The following is a 5,000-nucleotide window of genomic DNA, read 5'->3' on the forward strand; positions in this document are numbered from 1 at the left end:
TAACTAGGCCTGACCCTGCTTAGCTTCCGAGATCGGGCGCATTCAGTGTGGTGTGGCCGTAGGCTCTGGGCCTAGTGAGTTTTGTACTTTTAAGCATCTAGTCGGCTAGACCTTGCAGTTTTGAAAGGCAATTGTGAAATGGCTCACTTCCTGAACTTGGAGCACAAAAAAGCCTACAGCACCTGGTATTCCCAGGTGGTCTCCCATCCAGGTACTAACTAGGCCCGACACTGCTTAGCTTCCGAGATCAGACGAGATCGGGCGCAATCAGTGTGGTGTGGCCGTAGGCTCTGGGCCTAGTGAGTTTTGTACTTTTAAGCATCTAGTCAGCTAGACCTTGCAGTTTTGAAAGGCAATTGAGAAATGGCTCACTTCCTGAACTTGGAGCACAAAAAAGCCTACAGCACCTGGTATTCCCAGGCGGTCTCCCATCCAGGTACTAACGAGGCCCGACACTGCTTAGCTTCCGAGATCAGACGAGATCGGGCGCAATCAGTGTGGTGTGGCCGTAGGCTCTGGGCCTAGTGAGTTTTGTACTTTTAAGCATCTAGTCAGCTAGACCTTGCAATTTTGAAAGGCAATTGAGAAATGGCTCACTTCCTGAACTTGGAGCACAAAAAAGCCTACAGCACCTGGTATTCCCAGGCGGTCTCCCATCCAGGTACTAACTAGGCCCGACCCTGCTTAGCTTCCAAGATCGGGCGCATTCAGTGTGGTGTGGCCGTAGGCTCTGGGCCTAGTGAGTTTGTACTTTTAAGCATCTAGTCGGCTAGACCTTGCAGTTTTGAAAGGCAATTGTGAAATGGCTCACTTCCTGAACTTGGAGCACAAAAAAGCCTACAGCACCTGGTATTCCCAGGTGGTCTCCCATCCAGGTACTAACTAGGCCCGACACTGCTTAGCTTCCGAGATCAGACGAGATCGGGCGCATTCAGTGTGGTGTGGCCGTAGGCTCTGGGCCTAGTGAGTTTTGTACTTTTAAGCATCTAGTCGGCTAGACCTTGCAGTTTTGAAAGGCAATTGAGAAATGGCTCACTTCCTGAACTTGGAGTACAAAAAAGCCTACAGCACCTGGTATTCCCAGGCGGTCTCCCATCCAGGTACTAACTAGGCCCGACACTGCTTAGCTTCTGAGATCAGACGAGATCAGGCGCATTCAGTGTGGTGTGGCCGTAGGCTCTGGGCCTAGTGAGTGTTGTACTTTTAAGCATCTAGTCGGCTAGACCTTGCAGTTTTAAAAGGCAATTGAGAAAGGGCTCACTTCCTGAACTTGGAGCACAAAAAAGCCTACAGCACCTGGTATTCCCAGGCGGTCTCCCATCCAGGTACTAACTAGGCCTGACACTGCTTAACTTCCGAGATCAGACGAGATCGGGTGCATTCAGTGTGGTGTGGCCGTAGGCTCTAGGAATGCTAAGAATATTACTCTTATGCATTTGCATTTAGTAAGCTAAGCCATGCAGCCACTTGCAACATGATACCACGCTCATCGCTCGATCAGGCTCGATCAGGCGAGATATATAAGACTGGTGGGCCCATTCAGGACTCCTATGTCTGGTAGGATAACTTTAATTCATCCATCCTGTGTCTGTTGCAGGGAGGTGGAGAGAACAATCAACACAATAATGGTTTTCTTTCATGCCTCTTGAAGGACTCAATATTCTCTGTATTGCATTACATGTGAAAGTCGATTTATTACCCATGAACACACTACCTGTATGCTAATTCTATGTAAAAAGGTAGCTCCAGCCCTCATGATGTTGTCCAACACTTCCGCTATAAAACGGGATACAATTATTTTGGAAACATACCAAATTTGAAAAATAATTGAGAAGTTGCGCAATTACTAATCATGGAGCACAAAAAAGCCTACAGCACCTGGTATTCCCAGGCAGTCTCCCATCCAGGTACTAACTAGGCCTGACCCTGCTTAGCTTCCGAGATCGGGCACATTCAGTGTGGTGTGGCCGTAGGCTCTGGGCCTAGTGAGTTTTGTACTTTTAAGCATCTAGTCGGCTAGACCTTGCAGTTTTGAAAGGCAATTGTGAAATGGCTCACTTCCTGAACTTGGAGCACAAAAAAGCCTACAGCACCTGGTATTCCCAGGTGGTCTCCCATCCAGGTACTAACTAGGCCCGACACTGCTTAGCTTCCGAGATCAGACGAGATCGGGCGCATTCAGTGTGGTGTGGCCGTAGGCTCTGGGCCTAGTGAGTTTAGTACTTTTAAGCATCTAGTCGGCTAGACCTTGCAGTTTTGAAAGGCAATTGAGAAATGGCTCACTTCCTGAACTTGGAGTACAAAAAAGCCTACAGCACCTGGTATTCCCAGGCGGTCTCCCATCCAGGTACTAACTAGGCCCGACACTGCTTAGCTTCTGAGATCAGACGAGATCAGGCGCATTCAGTGTGGTGTGGCCGTAGGCTCTGGGCCTAGTGAGTGTTGTACTTTTAAGCATCTAGTCGGCTAGACCTTGCAGTTTTAAAAGGCAATTGAGAAAGGGCTCACTTCCTGAACTTGGAGCACAAAAAAGCCTACAGCACCTGGTATTCCCAGGCGGTCTCCCATCCAGGTACTAACTAGGCCTGACACTGCTTAACTTCCGAGATCAGACGAGATCGGGTGCATTCAGTGTGGTGTGGCCGTAGGCTCTAGGAATGCTAAGAATATTACTCTTATGCATTTGCATTTAGTAAGCTAAGCCATGCAGCCACTTGCAACATGATACCACGCTGATCGCTCGATCAGGCTCGATCAGGCGAGATATATAAGACTGGTGGGCCCATTCAGGACTCCTATGTCTGGTAGGATAACTTTAATTCATCCATCCTGTGTCTGTTGCAGGGAGGTGGAGAGAACAATCAACACAATAATGGTTTTCTTTCATGCCTCTTGAAGGACTCAATATTCTCTGTACTGCATTACATGTGAAAGTCGATTTATTACCCATGAACACACTACCTGTATGCTAATTCTATGTAAAAAGGTAGCTCCAGCCCTCATGATGTTGTCCAACATTTCCGCTATAAAACGGGATACAATTATTTTGGAAACATACCAAATTTGAAAAATAATTGAGAAGTTGCGCAATTACTAATCATGGAGCACAAAAAAGCCTACAGCACCTGGTATTCCCAGGCAGTCTCCCATCCAGGTACTAACTAGGCCTGACTCTGCTTAGCTTCCGAGATCGGGCACATTCAGTGTGGTGTGGCCGTAGGCTCTGGGCCTAGTGAGTTTTGTACTTTTAAGCATCTAGTCGGCTAGACCTTGCAGTTTTGAAAGGCAATTGAGAAATGGCTCACTTCCTGAACTTGGAGTACAAAAAAGCCTACAGCACCTGGTATTCCCAGGCGGTCTCCCATCCAGGTACTAACTAGGCCCGACACTGCTTAGCTTCTGAGATCAGACGAGATCAGGCGCATTCAGTGTGGTGTGGCCGTAGGCTCTGGGCCTAGTGAGTGTTGTACTTTTAAGCATCTAGTCGGCTAGACCTTGCAGTTTTAAAAGGCAATTGAGAAAGGGCTCACTTCCTGAACTTGGAGCACAAAAAAGCCTACAGCACCTGGTATTCCCAGGCGGTCTCCCATCCAGGTACTAACTAGGCCTGACACTGCTTAACTTCCGAGATCAGACGAGATCGGGTGCATTCAGTGTGGTGTGGCCGTAGGCTCTAGGAATGCTAAGAATATTACTCTTATGCATTTGCATTTAGTAAGCTAAGCCATGCAGCCACTTGCAACATGATACCACGCTCATCGCTCGATCAGGCTCGATCAGGCGAGATATATAAGACTGGTGGGCCCATTCAGGACTCCTATGTCTGGTAGGATAACTTTAATTCATCCATCCTGTGTCTGTTGCAGGGAGGTGGAGAGAACAATCAACACAATAATGGTTTTCTTTCATGCCTCTTGAAGGACTCAATATTCTCTGTACTGCATTACATGTGAAAGTCGATTTATTACCCATGAACACACTACCTGTATGCTAATTCTATGTAAAAAGGTAGCTCCAGCCCTCATGATGTTGTCCAACATTTCCGCTATAAAACGGGATACAATTATTTTGGAAACATACCAAATTTGAAAAATAATTGAGAAGTTGCGCAATTACTAATCATGGAGCACAAAAAAGCCTACAGCACCTGGTATTCCCAGGCAGTCTCCCATCCAGGTACTAACTAGGCCTGACTCTGCTTAGCTTCCCGAGATCGGGCACATTCAGTGTGGTGTGGCCGTAGGCTCTGGGCCTAGTGAGTTTTGTACTTTTAAGCATCTAGTCGGCTAGACCTTGCAGTTTTGAAAGGCAATTGTGAAATGGCTCACTTCCTGAACTTGGAGCACAAAAAAGCCTACAGCACCTGGTATTCCCAGGTGGTCTCCCATCCAGGTACTAACTAGGCCCGACACTGCTTAGCTTCCGAGATCAGACGAGATCGGGCGCAATCAGTGTGGTGTGGCCGTAGGCTCTGGGCCTAGTGAGTTTTGTACTTTTAAGCATCTAGTCAGCTAGACCTTGCAGTTTTGAAAGGCAATTGAGAAATGGCTCACTTCCTGAACTTGGAGCACAAAAAAGCCTACAGCACCTGGTATTCCCAGGCGGTCTCCCATCCAGGTACTAACGAGGCCTGACACTGCTTAGCTTCCGAGATCGGGCGCAATCAGTGTGGTGTGGCCGTAGGCTCTGGGCCTAGTGAGTTTTGTACTTTTAAGCATCTAGTCAGCTAGACCTTGCAATTTTGAAAGGCAATTGAGAAATGGCTCACTTCCTGAACTTGGAGCACAAAAAAGCCTACAGCACCTGGTATTCCCAGGCGGTCTCCCATTCAGGTACTAACGAGGCCCGACACTGCTTAGCTTCCGAGATCAGACGAGATCGGGCGCATTCAGTGTGGTGTGGCCGTAGGCTCTGGTTCTTGTGAGTTTTGTACTTTTAAGCATCTAGTCGGCTAGACCTTGCAGTTTTGAAAGGCAATTGAGAAATGGCTCACTTCCTGA

General features: G+C 47.8%; 12 non-coding genes and 6 pseudogenes across 12 annotated transcripts; all 18 read right to left on the minus strand.

The window, feature by feature from the left end:
- Nucleotides 1–64, minus strand: part of LOC138458431 (5S ribosomal RNA) — a 109-nt pseudogene extending 45 nt beyond the window's left edge.
- A 106-nt stretch (nucleotides 65–170) lies between these two features.
- LOC138460648 (5S ribosomal RNA) lies at nucleotides 171–289 on the minus strand. Its single transcript, XR_011263321.1, has one exon. It is a non-coding gene; the product is annotated as a 5S ribosomal RNA (ribosomal RNA).
- Nucleotides 290–395: 106 nt separating this feature from the next.
- Nucleotides 396–514, minus strand: LOC138463017 (5S ribosomal RNA). Its single transcript, XR_011265603.1, has one exon. It is a non-coding gene; the product is annotated as a 5S ribosomal RNA (ribosomal RNA).
- Nucleotides 515–620: 106 nt separating this feature from the next.
- LOC138457454 (5S ribosomal RNA) lies at nucleotides 621–729 on the minus strand (annotated as a pseudogene).
- Nucleotides 730–834: 105 nt separating this feature from the next.
- LOC138460973 (5S ribosomal RNA) lies at nucleotides 835–953 on the minus strand. The gene has a single exon (XR_011263623.1). It is a non-coding gene; the product is annotated as a 5S ribosomal RNA (ribosomal RNA).
- A 106-nt stretch (nucleotides 954–1,059) lies between these two features.
- LOC138457103 (5S ribosomal RNA) lies at nucleotides 1,060–1,178 on the minus strand. The gene has a single exon (XR_011262184.1). It is a non-coding gene; the product is annotated as a 5S ribosomal RNA (ribosomal RNA).
- Nucleotides 1,179–1,284: 106 nt separating this feature from the next.
- Nucleotides 1,285–1,403, minus strand: LOC138461637 (5S ribosomal RNA). Its single transcript, XR_011264246.1, has one exon. It is a non-coding gene; the product is annotated as a 5S ribosomal RNA (ribosomal RNA).
- Nucleotides 1,404–1,866: 463 nt separating this feature from the next.
- LOC138459149 (5S ribosomal RNA) lies at nucleotides 1,867–1,975 on the minus strand (annotated as a pseudogene).
- A 106-nt stretch (nucleotides 1,976–2,081) lies between these two features.
- LOC138460986 (5S ribosomal RNA) lies at nucleotides 2,082–2,200 on the minus strand. The gene has a single exon (XR_011263634.1). It is a non-coding gene; the product is annotated as a 5S ribosomal RNA (ribosomal RNA).
- A 106-nt stretch (nucleotides 2,201–2,306) lies between these two features.
- LOC138457116 (5S ribosomal RNA) lies at nucleotides 2,307–2,425 on the minus strand. Its single transcript, XR_011262186.1, has one exon. It is a non-coding gene; the product is annotated as a 5S ribosomal RNA (ribosomal RNA).
- Nucleotides 2,426–2,531: 106 nt separating this feature from the next.
- Nucleotides 2,532–2,650, minus strand: LOC138461638 (5S ribosomal RNA). The gene has a single exon (XR_011264247.1). It is a non-coding gene; the product is annotated as a 5S ribosomal RNA (ribosomal RNA).
- Nucleotides 2,651–3,113: 463 nt separating this feature from the next.
- On the minus strand, nucleotides 3,114–3,222 carry LOC138459123 (5S ribosomal RNA; annotated as a pseudogene).
- A 106-nt stretch (nucleotides 3,223–3,328) lies between these two features.
- On the minus strand, nucleotides 3,329–3,447 carry LOC138457128 (5S ribosomal RNA). Its single transcript, XR_011262188.1, has one exon. It is a non-coding gene; the product is annotated as a 5S ribosomal RNA (ribosomal RNA).
- Nucleotides 3,448–3,553: 106 nt separating this feature from the next.
- On the minus strand, nucleotides 3,554–3,672 carry LOC138461639 (5S ribosomal RNA). The gene has a single exon (XR_011264248.1). It is a non-coding gene; the product is annotated as a 5S ribosomal RNA (ribosomal RNA).
- A 463-nt stretch (nucleotides 3,673–4,135) lies between these two features.
- LOC138459807 (5S ribosomal RNA) lies at nucleotides 4,136–4,245 on the minus strand (annotated as a pseudogene).
- Nucleotides 4,246–4,351: 106 nt separating this feature from the next.
- Nucleotides 4,352–4,470, minus strand: LOC138460649 (5S ribosomal RNA). The gene has a single exon (XR_011263322.1). It is a non-coding gene; the product is annotated as a 5S ribosomal RNA (ribosomal RNA).
- A 106-nt stretch (nucleotides 4,471–4,576) lies between these two features.
- On the minus strand, nucleotides 4,577–4,685 carry LOC138457881 (5S ribosomal RNA; annotated as a pseudogene).
- Nucleotides 4,686–4,791: 106 nt separating this feature from the next.
- On the minus strand, nucleotides 4,792–4,910 carry LOC138463150 (5S ribosomal RNA). The gene has a single exon (XR_011265735.1). It is a non-coding gene; the product is annotated as a 5S ribosomal RNA (ribosomal RNA).
- Between the last annotated feature and the right edge of the window lie 90 nt (nucleotides 4,911–5,000).

The sequence above is a fragment of the Ambystoma mexicanum genome, chromosome 4p, assembly GCF_040938575.1.
Source record: "Ambystoma mexicanum isolate Mex_15411 chromosome 4p, UKY_AmexF1_1, whole genome shotgun sequence".
NCBI lineage: Eukaryota > Metazoa > Chordata > Amphibia > Caudata > Ambystomatidae > Ambystoma > Ambystoma mexicanum.